Genomic DNA, 13,904 nt, shown 5'->3' with positions numbered 1-13,904 from the left:
GAGGGGGTCAATCTGCTCGGCCTGATTGCGTTGGGCATACATTGCAGAAGGTGGGTTTTCCAAGGCGGAGCAGAGGGTCCCGGCACCTGAGGTTGTCCACGGGGAGAATGTCTGTTCCACGGGGGCAAGCGGTCCCTTCCGTCGTGCCCAAGCCCATGTGACCCCGAAGGCCAGGTGGCCCCGGTCCTTGAGCTGACTGAGGAGTGCTTTGAGACCCGGAGGGTGGCACAGGCGACTGGGCGCCAGCGGCGGCCCTCCCTCCCTTTGAGCGGGACGGGGAGCTGCCGCTGGCATCCGGAGCTCTGGCGGCCTGCCTCTGTCCCTGTGACCGCAGGCTCTGCCGTGGGAGGCGGGATCCCACGTAGAGGTCGCGCGCTGGCTGCCCTGTCTTGGGTTGAGCGACGGAGCGCGACGTGGAGCAGCACCCGACTGAGGCTCCCTGCTTCTCTGTCCCCTGGCGTCTTGCCCTGGACCCAGTGCACCACCTTGTGGCGAGCCCAGGTGTGGCGCGTCCCGCTGTGGGGCCCGCTGGGGTGCAGGACCCACTTTCTCATGGCTTCCGCACGTCCCTCCCCGCCCGCCTGGAGGGCAGTTGGGGAGCGGTCCCCAACGTGGCCTGGGACCAACCTCGCTGGTGACCCGTGTCGCGGGCGCGCGCCCCAGGAGAGTGTGGGGAGGGGAGAGGATTCGGGGACGTAGCTGTGAGGATTCGGTGTGCGTGGGTCTGGCGGGTGGCCCGGACGGGGTCGGGGTCGTGGTCACGGTGGGTCGTTGTGGTGGTGGTGGTGGTGGTGGTGCTGGGGGTGGTGGTGGTGGTGGGGGGGGTGGTGGCGAAGTCCCCGAAGACAAAAGGAGCAGCGAGGGAGGGAGGAGCAAAAGCCTACAGCACCCGGTATTCCCAGGCGGTCTCCCATCCAAGTACTAACCAGGCCCGACCCTGCTTAGCTTCCGAGATCAGACGAGATCGGGCGCGTTCAGGGTGGTATGGCCGTAGACGCTAGCCGCCGCCTCCGGGAGCCCCAAGAGCCTGCCGAGGGCCCCGGCGTGCGTCTCCACGCTGCTCTCCTGGCACGGCTGGGAGTCCGGGTGGGGGCTGGCAGCCCGGGGCCAGCGGCCAGAGGCCCCGCGCGCCTGCTCGGGCAGCCGGTCTCGCCCAGGTGGCCGCTGGGTGGCTTTCTTCCCGAGGTGTCCTGCTGCCAGGACGAGGGTCAAGTTTTCTCGGGGGAAAATTTCTCAGTGCTCTCGGGCGCTTGTTCTTCTGGGAATGTCCACTGCTGTGGCCAAGGCGGGGGACGCACAGCTCGGGCCAGGGCAAGCAGCCGCCCTCCTCCGTCGCCTCCTGGAGCCGTATCCTTGGGTGGGTGCGTGGCTCCCAGCGGAGGTCTCGGGGACCCTTCCGGTCCTCTTCGTCCGGAAAGCGCCACTGCCCCTCCAGCCCATCAGGAAAACGGCAGCCGCGCCCTTCGCCGACCCGCTCCGCCCTCCTCCACACTCAGGGCCTGGGGCTGCGGGGCTGAATCGTGAGGCTTTCCAGCCCAGGACTTCACCTCTGGCCCCTTTCACACCCGGGATCTTGGGAAGAAGAAACAAAACCAAACACAGCCAAAGCCATCTCCTCCGACCCGGGGCCCCTCCACATCCCTTCCGATCCCGGGTTCCTGCCGGCCTCCCGGGGCGTTTCTCCCAGGCAGGCCTTCGCGGCCACTACACGGGGCTGAGCACTCGAGTCCTCGGGCGTCACGGGGCCCGCGGCCACGCCAAGCACGCACGACTCCCGGGTCTCGTCTGCTCCTGGGTGCCCTGGGCCTCTTCCCTGTGCCGCTGCTGGGTCTTGTGCCCCTGCTTGGCCTCCTTCAGACCCGGCCCCGTGCTACGCGGCCACGTGCTACAGGATCGTGCCAGCAGAACTGGCCCTGGCTGAGCCCCGTACCCACCCTCCTGCCATCCCTGGCCCTGCTAGCAAATGGCAGAGATCCTCTGGCCTCCGAGCCCAGACAAAAATCCTGATGCAGTTGGCCGAGGGGCCGCAAACCAAGGCTTCGCTTGTTCCCGCTCAGGCCCCAGCCATACCCTCTTGTCCTTCGGCTGCTCGTGTGTGGGGTGGGGGAGAGGAGGGTGCGTCCCCGTGCGTGCGTGCGTGGTCTGGGTGTCTCTGCGTGGTGTGTGTGTGTGTGTGTGTGTGTGTGTAGATGCCGTGCCTGGTGTAGGTGGGGAAGAGCAAGCCCTCACGCACAGAGCCCCATCACACACTGGGGCCGGGCCGAGGGGGTCAATCTGCTCGGCCTGATTGCGTTGGGCATACATTGCAGAAGGTGGGTTTTCCAAGGCGGAGCAGAGGGTCCCGGCACCTGAGGTTGTCCACGGGGAGAATGTCTGTTCCACGGGGGCAAGCGGTCCCTTCCGTCGTGCCCAAGCCCATGTGACCCCGAAGGCCAGGTGGCCCCGGTCCTTGAGCTGACTGAGGAGTGCTTTGAGACCCGGAGGGTGGCACAGGCGACTGGGCGCCAGCGGCGGCCCTCCCTCCCTTTGAGCGGGACGGGGAGCTGCCGCTGGCATCCGGAGCTCTGGCGGCCTGCGCCCTCTGTCCCTGTGACCGCAGGCTCTGCCGTGGGAGGCGGGATCCCACGTAGAGGTCGCGCGCTGGCTGCCCTGTCTTGGGTTGAGCGACGGAGCGCGACGTGGAGCAGCACCCGACTGAGGCTCCCTGCTTCTCTGTCCCCTGGCGTCTTGCCCTGGACCCAGTGCACCACCTTGTGGCGAGCCCAGGTGTGGCGCATCCCACTGTGGGGCCCGCTGGGGTGCAGGACCCACTTTCTCATGGCTTCCGCACGTCCCTCCCCGCCCGCCTGGAGGGCAGTTGGGGAGCGGTCCCCAACGTGGCCTGGGACCAACCTCGCTGGTGACCCGTGTCGCGGGCGCGCGCCCCAGGAGAGTGTGGGGAGGGGAGAGGATTCGGGGACGTAGCTGTGAGGATTCGGTGTGCGTGGGTCTGGCGGGTGGCCCGGACGGGGTCGGGGTCGTGGTCACGGTGGGTCGTTGTGGTGGTGGTGGTGGTGGTGGTGCTGGGGGTGGTGGTGGTGGTGGGGGGGGTGGTGGCGAAGTCCCCGAAGACAAAAGGAGCAGCGAGGGAGGGAGGAGCAAAAGCCTACAGCACCCGGTATTCCCAGGCGGTCTCCCATCCAAGTACTAACCAGGCCCGACCCTGCTTAGCTTCCGAGATCAGACGAGATCGGGCGCGTTCAGGGTGGTATGGCCGTAGACGCTAGCCGCCGCCTCCGGGAGCCCCAAGAGCCTGCCGAGGGCCCCGGCGTGCGTCTCCACGCTGCTCTCCTGGCACGGCTGGGAGTCCGGGTGGGGGCTGGCAGCCCGGGGCCAGCGGCCAGAGGCCCCGCGCGCCTGCTCGGGCAGCCGGTCTCGCCCAGGTGGCCGCTGGGTGGCTTTCTTCCCGAGGTGTCCTGCTGCCAGGACGAGGGTCAAGTTTTCTCGGGGGAAAATTTCTCAGTGCTCTCGGGCGCTTGTTCTTCTGGGAATGTCCACTGCTGTGGCCAAGGCGGGGGACGCACAGCTCGGGCCAGGGCAAGCAGCCGCCCTCCTCCGTCGCCTCCTGGAGCCGTATCCTTGGATGGGTGCGTGGCTCCCAGCGGAGGTCTCGGGGACCCTTCCGGTCCTCTTCGTCCGGAAAGCGCCACTGCCCCTCCAGCCCATCAGGAAAACGGCAGCCGCGCCCTTCGCCGACCCGCTCCGCCCTCCTCCACACTCAGGGCCTGGGGCTGCGGGGCTGAATCGTGAGGCTTTCCAGCCCAGGACTTCACCTCTGGCCCCTTTCACACCCGGGATCTTGGGAAGAAGAAACAAAACCAAACACAGCCAAAGCCATCTCCTCCGACCCGGGGCCCCTCCACATCCCTTCCGATCCCGGGTTCCTGCCGGCCTCCCGGGGCGTTTCTCCCAGGCAGGCCTTCGCGGCCACTACACGGGGCTGAGCACTCGAGTCCTCGGGCGTCACGGGGCCCGCGGCCACGCCAAGCACGCACGACTCCCGGGTCTCGTCTGCTCCTGGGTGCCCTGGGCCTCTTCCCTGTGCCGCTGCTGGGTCTTGTGCCCCTGCTTGGCCTCCTTCAGACCCGGCCCCGTGCTACGCGGCCACGTGCTACAGGATCGTGCCAGCAGAACTGGCCCTGGCTGAGCCCCGTACCCACCCTCCTGCCATCCCTGGCCCTGCTAGCAAATGGCAGAGATCCTCTGGCCTCCGAGCCCAGACAAAAATCCTGATGCAGTTGGCCGAGGGGCCGCAAACCAAGGCTTCGCTTGTTCCCGCTCAGGCCCCAGCCATACCCTCTTGTCCTTCGGCTGCTCGTGTGTGGGGTGGGGGAGAGGAGGGTGCGTCCCCGTGCGTGCGTGCGTGGTCTGGGTGTCTCTGCGTGGTGTGTGTGTGTGTGTGTGTGTGTGTGTGTGTTAGATGCCGTGCCTGGTGTAGGTGGGGAAGAGCAAGCCCTCACGCACAGAGCCCCATCACACACTGGGGCCGGGCCGAGGGGGTCAATCTGCTCGGCCTGATTGCGTTGGGCATACATTGCAGAAGGTGGGTTTTCCAAGGCGGAGCAGAGGGTCCCGGCACCTGAGGTTGTCCACGGGGAGAATGTCTGTTCCACGGGGGCAAGCGGTCCCTTCCGTCGTGCCCAAGCCCATGTGACCCCGAAGGCCAGGTGGCCCCGGTCCTTGAGCTGACTGAGGAGTGCTTTGAGACCCGGAGGGTGGCACAGGCGACTGGGCGCCAGCGGCGGCCCTCCCTCCCTTTGAGCGGGACGGGGAGCTGCCGCTGGCATCCGGAGCTCTGGCGGCCTGCGCCCTCTGTCCCTGTGACCGCAGGCTCTGCCGTGGGAGGCGGGATCCCACGTAGAGGTCGCGCGCTGGCTGCCCTGTCTTGGGTTGAGCGACGGAGCGCGACGTGGAGCAGCACCCGACTGAGGCTCCCTGCTTCTCTGTCCCCTGGCGTCTTGCCCTGGACCCAGTGCACCACCTTGTGGCGAGCCCAGGTGTGGCGCGTCCCGCTGTGGGGCCCGCTGGGGTGCAGGACCCACTTTCTCATGGCTTCCGCACGTCCCTCCCCGCCCGCCTGGAGGGCAGTTGGGGAGCGGTCCCCAACGTGGCCTGGGACCAACCTCGCTGGTGACCCGTGTCGCGGGCGCGCGCCCCAGGAGAGTGTGGGGAGGGGAGAGGATTCGGGGACGTAGCTGTGAGGATTCGGTGTGCGTGGGTCTGGCGGGTGGCCCGGACGGGGTCGGGGTCGTGGTCACGGTGGGTCGTTGTGGTGGTGGTGGTGGTGGTGGTGCTGGGGGTGGTGGTGGTGGTGGGGGGGGTGGTGGCGAAGTCCCCGAAGACAAAAGGAGCAGCGAGGGAGGGAGGAGCAAAAGCCTACAGCACCCGGTATTCCCAGGCGGTCTCCCATCCAAGTACTAACCAGGCCCGACCCTGCTTAGCTTCCGAGATCAGACGAGATCGGGCGCGTTCAGGGTGGTATGGCCGTAGACGCTAGCCGCCGCCTCCGGGAGCCCCAAGAGCCTGCCGAGGGCCCCGGCGTGCGTCTCCACGCTGCTCTCCTGGCACGGCTGGGAGTCCGGGTGGGGGCTGGCAGCCCGGGGCCAGCGGCCAGAGGCCCCGCGCGCCTGCTCGGGCAGCCGGTCTCGCCCAGGTGGCCGCTGGGTGGCTTTCTTCCCGAGGTGTCCTGCTGCCAGGACGAGGGTCAAGTTTTCTCGGGGGAAAATTTCTCAGTGCTCTCGGGCGCTTGTTCTTCTGGGAATGTCCACTGCTGTGGCCAAGGCGGGGGACGCACAGCTCGGGCCAGGGCAAGCAGCCGCCCTCCTCCGTCGCCTCCTGGAGCCGTATCCTTGGGTGGGTGCGTGGCTCCCAGCGGAGGTCTCGGGGACCCTTCCGGTCCTCTTCGTCCGGAAAGCGCCACTGCCCCTCCAGCCCATCAGGAAAACGGCAGCCGCGCCCTTCGCCGACCCGCTCCGCCCTCCTCCACACTCAGGGCCTGGGGCTGCGGGGCTGAATCGTGAGGCTTTCCAGCCCAGGACTTCACCTCTGGCCCCTTTCACACCCGGGATCTTGGGAAGAAGAAACAAAACCAAACACAGCCAAAGCCATCTCCTCCGACCCGGGGCCCCTCCACATCCCTTCCGATCCCGGGTTCCTGCCGGCCTCCCGGGGCGTTTCTCCCAGGCAGGCCTTCGCGGCCACTACACGGGGCTGAGCACTCGAGTCCTCGGGCGTCACGGGGCCCGCGGCCACGCCAAGCACGCACGACTCCCGGGTCTCGTCTGCTCCTGGGTGCCCTGGGCCTCTTCCCTGTGCCGCTGCTGGGTCTTGTGCCCCTGCTTGGCCTCCTTCAGACCCGGCCCCGTGCTACGCGGCCACGTGCTACAGGATCGTGCCAGCAGAACTGGCCCTGGCTGAGCCCCGTACCCACCCTCCTGCCATCCCTGGCCCTGCTAGCAAATGGCAGAGATCCTCTGGCCTCCGAGCCCAGACAAAAATCCTGATGCAGTTGGCCGAGGGGCCGCAAACCAAGGCTTCGCTTGTTCCCGCTCAGGCCCCAGCCATACCCTCTTGTCCTTCGGCTGCTCGTGTGTGGGGTGGGGGAGAGGAGGGTGCGTCCCCGTGCGTGCGTGCGTGGTCTGGGTGTCTCTGCGTGGTGTGTGTGTGTGTGTGTGTGTGTGTTAGATGCCGTGCCTGGTGTAGGTGGGGAAGAGCAAGCCCTCACGCACAGAGCCCCATCACACACTGGGGCCGGGCCGAGGGGGTCAATCTGCTCGGCCTGATTGCGTTGGGCATACATTGCAGAAGGTGGGTTTTCCAAGGCGGAGCAGAGGGTCCCGGCACCTGAGGTTGTCCACGGGGAGAATGTCTGTTCCACGGGGGCAAGCGGTCCCTTCCGTCGTGCCCAAGCCCATGTGACCCCGAAGGCCAGGTGGCCCCGGTCCTTGAGCTGACTGAGGAGTGCTTTGAGACCCGGAGGGTGGCACAGGCGACTGGGCGCCAGCGGCGGCCCTCCCTCCCTTTGAGCGGGACGGGGAGCTGCCGCTGGCATCCGGAGCTCTGGCGGCCTGCGCCCTCTGTCCCTGTGACCGCAGGCTCTGCCGTGGGAGGCGGGATCCCACGTAGAGGTCGCGCGCTGGCTGCCCTGTCTTGGGTTGAGCGACGGAGCGCGACGTGGAGCAGCACCCGACTGAGGCTCCCTGCTTCTCTGTCCCCTGGCGTCTTGCCCTGGACCCAGTGCACCACCTTGTGGCGAGCCCAGGTGTGGCGCATCCCGCTGTGGGGCCCGCTGGGGTGCAGGACCCACTTTCTCATGGCTTCCGCACGTCCCTCCCCGCCCGCCTGGAGGGCAGTTGGGGAGCGGTCCCCAACGTGGCCTGGGACCAACCTCGCTGGTGACCCGTGTCGCGGGCGCGCGCCCCAGGAGAGTGTGGGGAGGGGAGAGGATTCGGGGACGTAGCTGTGAGGATTCGGTGTGCGTGGGTCTGGCGGGTGGCCCGGACGGGGTCGGGGTCGTGGTCACGGTGGGTCGTTGTGGTGGTGGTGGTGGTGGTGGTGCTGGGGGTGGTGGTGGTGGTGGGGGGGGTGGTGGCGAAGTCCCCGAAGACAAAAGGAGCAGCGAGGGAGGGAGGAGCAAAAGCCTACAGCACCCGGTATTCCCAGGCGGTCTCCCATCCAAGTACTAACCAGGCCCGACCCTGCTTAGCTTCCGAGATCAGACGAGATCGGGCGCGTTCAGGGTGGTATGGCCGTAGACGCTAGCCGCCGCCTCCGGGAGCCCCAAGAGCCTGCCGAGGGCCCCGGCGTGCGTCTCCACGCTGCTCTCCTGGCACGGCTGGGAGTCCGGGTGGGGGCTGGCAGCCCGGGGCCAGCGGCCAGAGGCCCCGCGCGCCTGCTCGGGCAGCCGGTCTCGCCCAGGTGGCCGCTGGGTGGCTTTCTTCCCGAGGTGTCCTGCTGCCAGGACGAGGGTCAAGTTTTCTCGGGGGAAAATTTCTCAGTGCTCTCGGGCGCTTGTTCTTCTGGGAATGTCCACTGCTGTGGCCAAGGCGGGGGACGCACAGCTCGGGCCAGGGCAAGCAGCCGCCCTCCTCCGTCGCCTCCTGGAGCCGTATCCTTGGATGGGTGCGTGGCTCCCAGCGGAGGTCTCGGGGACCCTTCCGGTCCTCTTCGTCCGGAAAGTGCCACTGCCCCTCCAGCCCATCAGGAAAACGGCAGCCGCGCCCTTCGCCGACCCGCTCCGCCCTCCTCCACACTCAGGGCCTGGGGCTGCGGGGCTGAATCGTGAGGCTTTCCAGCCCAGGACTTCACCTCTGGCCCCTTTCACACCCGGGATCTTGGGAAGAAGAAACAAAACCAAACACAGCCAAAGCCATCTCCTCCGACCCGGGGCCCCTCCACATCCCTTCCGATCCCGGGTTCCTGCCGGCCTCCCGGGGCGTTTCTCCCAGGCAGGCCTTCGCGGCCACTACACGGGGCTGAGCACTCGAGTCCTCGGGCGTCACGGGGCCCGCGGCCACGCCAAGCACGCACGACTCCCGGGTCTCGTCTGCTCCTGGGTGCCCTGGGCCTCTTCCCTGTGCCGCTGCTGGGTCTTGTGCCCCTGCTTGGCCTCCTTCAGACCCGGCCCCGTGCTACGCGGCCACGTGCTACAGGATCGTGCCAGCAGAACTGGCCCTGGCTGAGCCCCGTACCCACCCTCCTGCCATCCCTGGCCCTGCTAGCAAATGGCAGAGATCCTCTGGCCTCCGAGCCCAGACAAAAATCCTGATGCAGTTGGCCGAGGGGCCGCAAACCAAGGCTTCGCTTGTTCCCGCTCAGGCCCCAGCCATACCCTCTTGTCCTTCGGCTGCTCGTGTGTGGGGTGGGGGAGAGGAGGGTGCGTCCCCGTGCGTGCGTGCGTGGTCTGGGTGTCTCTGCGTGGTGTGTGTGTGTGTGTGTGTGTGTGTGTGTGTTAGATGCCGTGCCTGGTGTAGGTGGGGAAGAGCAAGCCCTCACGCACAGAGCCCCATCACACACTGGGGCCGGGCCGAGGGGGTCAATCTGCTCGGCCTGATTGCGTTGGGCATACATTGCAGAAGGTGGGTTTTCCAAGGCGGAGCAGAGGGTCCCGGCACCTGAGGTTGTCCACGGGGAGAATGTCTGTTCCACGGGGGCAAGCGGTCCCTTCCGTCGTGCCCAAGCCCATGTGACCCCGAAGGCCAGGTGGCCCCGGTCCTTGAGCTGACTGAGGAGTGCTTTGAGACCCGGAGGGTGGCACAGGCGACTGGGCGCCAGCGGCGGCCCTCCCTCCCTTTGAGCGGGACGGGGAGCTGCCGCTGGCATCCGGAGCTCTGGCGGCCTGCGCCCTCTGTCCCTGTGACCGCAGGCTCTGCCGTGGGAGGCGGGATCCCACGTAGAGGTCGCGCGCTGGCTGCCCTGTCTTGGGTTGAGCGACGGAGCGCGACGTGGAGCAGCACCCGACTGAGGCTCCCTGCTTCTCTGTCCCCTGGCGTCTTGCCCTGGACCCAGTGCACCACCTTGTGGCGAGCCCAGGTGTGGCGCGTCCCGCTGTGGGGCCCGCTGGGGTGCAGGACCCACTTTCTCATGGCTTCCGCACGTCCCTCCCCGCCCGCCTGGAGGGCAGTTGGGGAGCGGTCCCCAACGTGGCCTGGGACCAACCTCGCTGGTGACCCGTGTCGCGGGCGCGCGCCCCAGGAGAGTGTGGGGAGGGGAGAGGATTCGGGGACGTAGCTGTGAGGATTCGGTGTGCGTGGGTCTGGCGGGTGGCCCGGACGGGGTCGGGGTCGTGGTCACGGTGGGTCGTTGTGGTGGTGGTGGTGGTGGTGGTGCTGGGGGTGGTGGTGGTGGTGGGGGGGGTGGTGGCGAAGTCCCCGAAGACAAAAGGAGCAGCGAGGGAGGGAGGAGCAAAAGCCTACAGCACCCGGTATTCCCAGGCGGTCTCCCATCCAAGTACTAACCAGGCCCGACCCTGCTTAGCTTCCGAGATCAGACGAGATCGGGCGCGTTCAGGGTGGTATGGCCGTAGACGCTAGCCGCCGCCTCCGGGAGCCCCAAGAGCCTGCCGAGGGCCCCGGCGTGCGTCTCCACGCTGCTCTCCTGGCACGGCTGGGAGTCCGGGTGGGGGCTGGCAGCCCGGGGCCAGCGGCCAGAGGCCCCGCGCGCCTGCTCGGGCAGCCGGTCTCGCCCAGGTGGCCGCTGGGTGGCTTTCTTCCCGAGGTGTCCTGCTGCCAGGACGAGGGTCAAGTTTTCTCGGGGGAAAATTTCTCAGTGCTCTCGGGCGCTTGTTCTTCTGGGAATGTCCACTGCTGTGGCCAAGGCGGGGGACGCACAGCTCGGGCCAGGGCAAGCAGCCGCCCTCCTCCGTCGCCTCCTGGAGCCGTATCCTTGGGTGGGTGCGTGGCTCCCAGCGGAGGTCTCGGGGACCCTTCCGGTCCTCTTCGTCCGGAAAGCGCCACTGCCCCTCCAGCCCATCAGGAAAACGGCAGCCGCGCCCTTCGCCGACCCGCTCCGCCCTCCTCCACACTCAGGGCCTGGGGCTGCGGGGCTGAATCGTGAGGCTTTCCAGCCCAGGACTTCACCTCTGGCCCCTTTCACACCCGGGATCTTGGGAAGAAGAAACAAAACCAAACACAGCCAAAGCCATCTCCTCCGACCCGGGGCCCCTCCACATCCCTTCCGATCCCGGGTTCCTGCCGGCCTCCCGGGGCGTTTCTCCCAGGCAGGCCTTCGCGGCCACTACACGGGGCTGAGCACTCGAGTCCTCGGGCGTCACGGGGCCCGCGGCCACGCCAAGCACGCACGACTCCCGGGTCTCGTCTGCTCCTGGGTGCCCTGGGCCTCTTCCCTGTGCCGCTGCTGGGTCTTGTGCCCCTGCTTGGCCTCCTTCAGACCCGGCCCCGTGCTACGCGGCCACGTGCTACAGGATCGTGCCAGCAGAACTGGCCCTGGCTGAGCCCCGTACCCACCCTCCTGCCATCCCTGGCCCTGCTAGCAAATGGCAGAGATCCTCTGGCCTCCGAGCCCAGACAAAAATCCTGATGCAGTTGGCCGAGGGGCCGCAAACCAAGGCTTCGCTTGTTCCCGCTCAGGCCCCAGCCATACCCTCTTGTCCTTCGGCTGCTCGTGTGTGGGGTGGGGGAGAGGAGGGTGCGTCCCCGTGCGTGCGTGCGTGGTCTGGGTGTCTCTGCGTGGTGTGTGTGTGTGTGTGTGTGTGTGTTAGATGCCGTGCCTGGTGTAGGTGGGGAAGAGCAAGCCCTCACGCACAGAGCCCCATCACACACTGGGGCCGGGCCGAGGGGGTCAATCTGCTCGGCCTGATTGCGTTGGGCATACATTGCAGAAGGTGGGTTTTCCAAGGCGGAGCAGAGGGTCCCGGCACCTGAGGTTGTCCACGGGGAGAATGTCTGTTCCACGGGGGCAAGCGGTCCCTTCCGTCGTGCCCAAGCCCATGTGACCCCGAAGGCCAGGTGGCCCCGGTCCTTGAGCTGACTGAGGAGTGCTTTGAGACCCGGAGGGTGGCACAGGCGACTGGGCGCCAGCGGCGGCCCTCCCTCCCTTTGAGCGGGACGGGGAGCTGCCGCTGGCATCCGGAGCTCTGGCGGCCTGCGCCCTCTGTCCCTGTGACCGCAGGCTCTGCCGTGGGAGGCGGGATCCCACGTAGAGGTCGCGCGCTGGCTGCCCTGTCTTGGGTTGAGCGACGGAGCGTGACGTGGAGCAGCACCCGACTGAGGCTCCCTGCTTCTCTGTCCCCTGGCGTCTTGCCCTGGACCCAGTGCACCACCTTGTGGCGAGCCCAGGTGTGGCGCGTCCCGCTGTGGGGCCCGCTGGGGTGCAGGACCCACTTTCTCATGGCTTCCGCACGTCCCTCCCCGCCCGCCTGGAGGGCAGTTGGGGAGCGGTCCCCAACGTGGCCTGGGACCAACCTCGCTGGTGACCCGTGTCGCGGGCGCGCGCCCCAGGAGAGTGTGGGGAGGGGAGAGGATTCGGGGACGTAGCTGTGAGGATTCGGTGTGCGTGGGTCTGGCGGGTGGCCCGGACGGGGTCGGGGTCGTGGTCACGGTGGGTCGTTGTGGTGGTGGTGGTGGTGGTGGTGCTGGGGGTGGTGGTGGTGGTGGGGGGGGTGGTGGCGAAGTCCCCGAAGACAAAAGGAGCAGCGAGGGAGGGAGGAGCAAAAGCCTACAGCACCCGGTATTCCCAGGCGGTCTCCCATCCAAGTACTAACCAGGCCCGACCCTGCTTAGCTTCCGAGATCAGACGAGATCGGGCGCGTTCAGGGTGGTATGGCCGTAGACGCTAGCCGCCGCCTCCGGGAGCCCCAAGAGCCTGCCGAGGGCCCCGGCGTGCGTCTCCACGCTGCTCTCCTGGCACGGCTGGGAGTCCGGGTGGGGGCTGGCAGCCCGGGGCCAGCGGCCAGAGGCCCCGCGCGCCTGCTCGGGCAGCCGGTCTCGCCCAGGTGGCCGCTGGGTGGCTTTCTTCCCGAGGTGTCCTGCTGCCAGGACGAGGGTCAAGTTTTCTCGGGGGAAAATTTCTCAGTGCTCTCGGGCGCTTGTTCTTCTGGGAATGTCCACTGCTGTGGCCAAGGCGGGGGACGCACAGCTCGGGCCAGGGCAAGCAGCCGCCCTCCTCCGTCGCCTCCTGGAGCCGTATCCTTGGGTGGGTGCGTGGCTCCCAGCGGAGGTCTCGGGGACCCTTCCGGTCCTCTTCGTCCGGAAAGCGCCACTGCCCCTCCAGCCCATCAGGAAAACGGCAGCCGCGCCCTTCGCCGACCCGCTCCGCCCTCCTCCACACTCAGGGCCTGGGGCTGCGGGGCTGAATCGTGAGGCTTTCCAGCCCAGGACTTCACCTCTGGCCCCTTTCACACCCGGGATCTTGGGAAGAAGAAACAAAACCAAACACAGCCAAAGCCATCTCCTCCGACCCGGGGCCCCTCCACATCCCTTCCGATCCCGGGTTCCTGCCGGCCTCCCGGGGCGTTTCTCCCAGGCAGGCCTTCGCGGCCACTACACGGGGCTGAGCACTCGAGTCCTCGGGCGTCACGGGGCCCGCGGCCACGCCAAGCACGCACGACTCCCGGGTCTCGTCTGCTCCTGGGTGCCCTGGGCCTCTTCCCTGTGCCGCTGCTGGGTCTTGTGCCCCTGCTTGGCCTCCTTCAGACCCGGCCCCGTGCTACGCGGCCACGTGCTACAGGATCGTGCCAGCAGAACTGGCCCTGGCTGAGCCCCGTACCCACCCTCCTGCCATCCCTGGCCCTGCTAGCAAATGGCAGAGATCCTCTGGCCTCCGAGCCCAGACAAAAATCCTGATGCAGTTGGCCGAGGGGCCGCAAACCAAGGCTTCGCTTGTTCCCGCTCAGGCCCCAGCCATACCCTCTTGTCCTTCGGCTGCTCGTGTGTGGGGTGGGGGAGAGGAGGGTGCGTCCCCGTGCGTGCGTGCGTGGTCTGGGTGTCTCTGCGTGGTGTGTGTGTGTGTGTGTGTGTGTGTTAGATGCCGTGCCTGGTGTAGGTGGGGAAGAGCAAGCCCTCACGCACAGAGCCCCATCACACACTGGGGCCGGGCCGAGGGGGTCAATCTGCTCGGCCTGATTGCGTTGGGCATACATTGCAGAAGGTGGGTTTTCCAAGGCGGAGCAGAGGGTCCCGGCACCTGAGGTTGTCCACGGGGAGAATGTCTGTTCCACGGGGGCAAGCGGTCCCTTCCGTCGTGCCCAAGCCCATGTGACCCCGAAGGCCAGGTGGCCCCGGTCCTTGAGCTGACTGAGGAGTGCTTTGAGACCCGGAGGGTGGCACAGGCGACTGGGCGCCAGCGGCGGCCCTCCCTCCCTTTGAGCGGGACGGGGAGCTGCCGCTGGCATCCGGAGCTCTGGCGGC

General features: G+C 67.8%; 6 non-coding genes across 6 annotated transcripts; all 6 read right to left on the bottom strand.

The window, feature by feature from the left end:
* Positions 1-877: 877 nt before the first annotated feature.
* Positions 878-996, bottom strand: LOC141412095 (5S ribosomal RNA). The gene has a single exon (XR_012436934.1). It is a non-coding gene; the product is annotated as a 5S ribosomal RNA (ribosomal RNA).
* A 2,146-nt stretch (positions 997-3,142) lies between these two features.
* Positions 3,143-3,261, bottom strand: LOC141412094 (5S ribosomal RNA). Its single transcript, XR_012436933.1, has one exon. It is a non-coding gene; the product is annotated as a 5S ribosomal RNA (ribosomal RNA).
* Positions 3,262-5,412: 2,151 nt separating this feature from the next.
* Positions 5,413-5,531, bottom strand: LOC141412093 (5S ribosomal RNA). Its single transcript, XR_012436932.1, has one exon. It is a non-coding gene; the product is annotated as a 5S ribosomal RNA (ribosomal RNA).
* A 2,145-nt stretch (positions 5,532-7,676) lies between these two features.
* On the bottom strand, positions 7,677-7,795 carry LOC141412092 (5S ribosomal RNA). Its single transcript, XR_012436931.1, has one exon. It is a non-coding gene; the product is annotated as a 5S ribosomal RNA (ribosomal RNA).
* Positions 7,796-9,946: 2,151 nt separating this feature from the next.
* On the bottom strand, positions 9,947-10,065 carry LOC141412090 (5S ribosomal RNA). The gene has a single exon (XR_012436929.1). It is a non-coding gene; the product is annotated as a 5S ribosomal RNA (ribosomal RNA).
* Positions 10,066-12,210: 2,145 nt separating this feature from the next.
* On the bottom strand, positions 12,211-12,329 carry LOC141412089 (5S ribosomal RNA). The gene has a single exon (XR_012436928.1). It is a non-coding gene; the product is annotated as a 5S ribosomal RNA (ribosomal RNA).
* Between the last annotated feature and the right edge of the window lie 1,575 nt (positions 12,330-13,904).

The sequence above is a fragment of the Castor canadensis genome, chromosome 10, assembly GCF_047511655.1.
Source record: "Castor canadensis chromosome 10, mCasCan1.hap1v2, whole genome shotgun sequence".
Taxonomy (NCBI): Eukaryota; Metazoa; Chordata; class Mammalia; order Rodentia; family Castoridae; genus Castor; species Castor canadensis.
The sequence above is the reverse complement of the archived record's forward strand: the minus strand, read 5'-3'. Positions and strand labels throughout refer to the sequence as shown.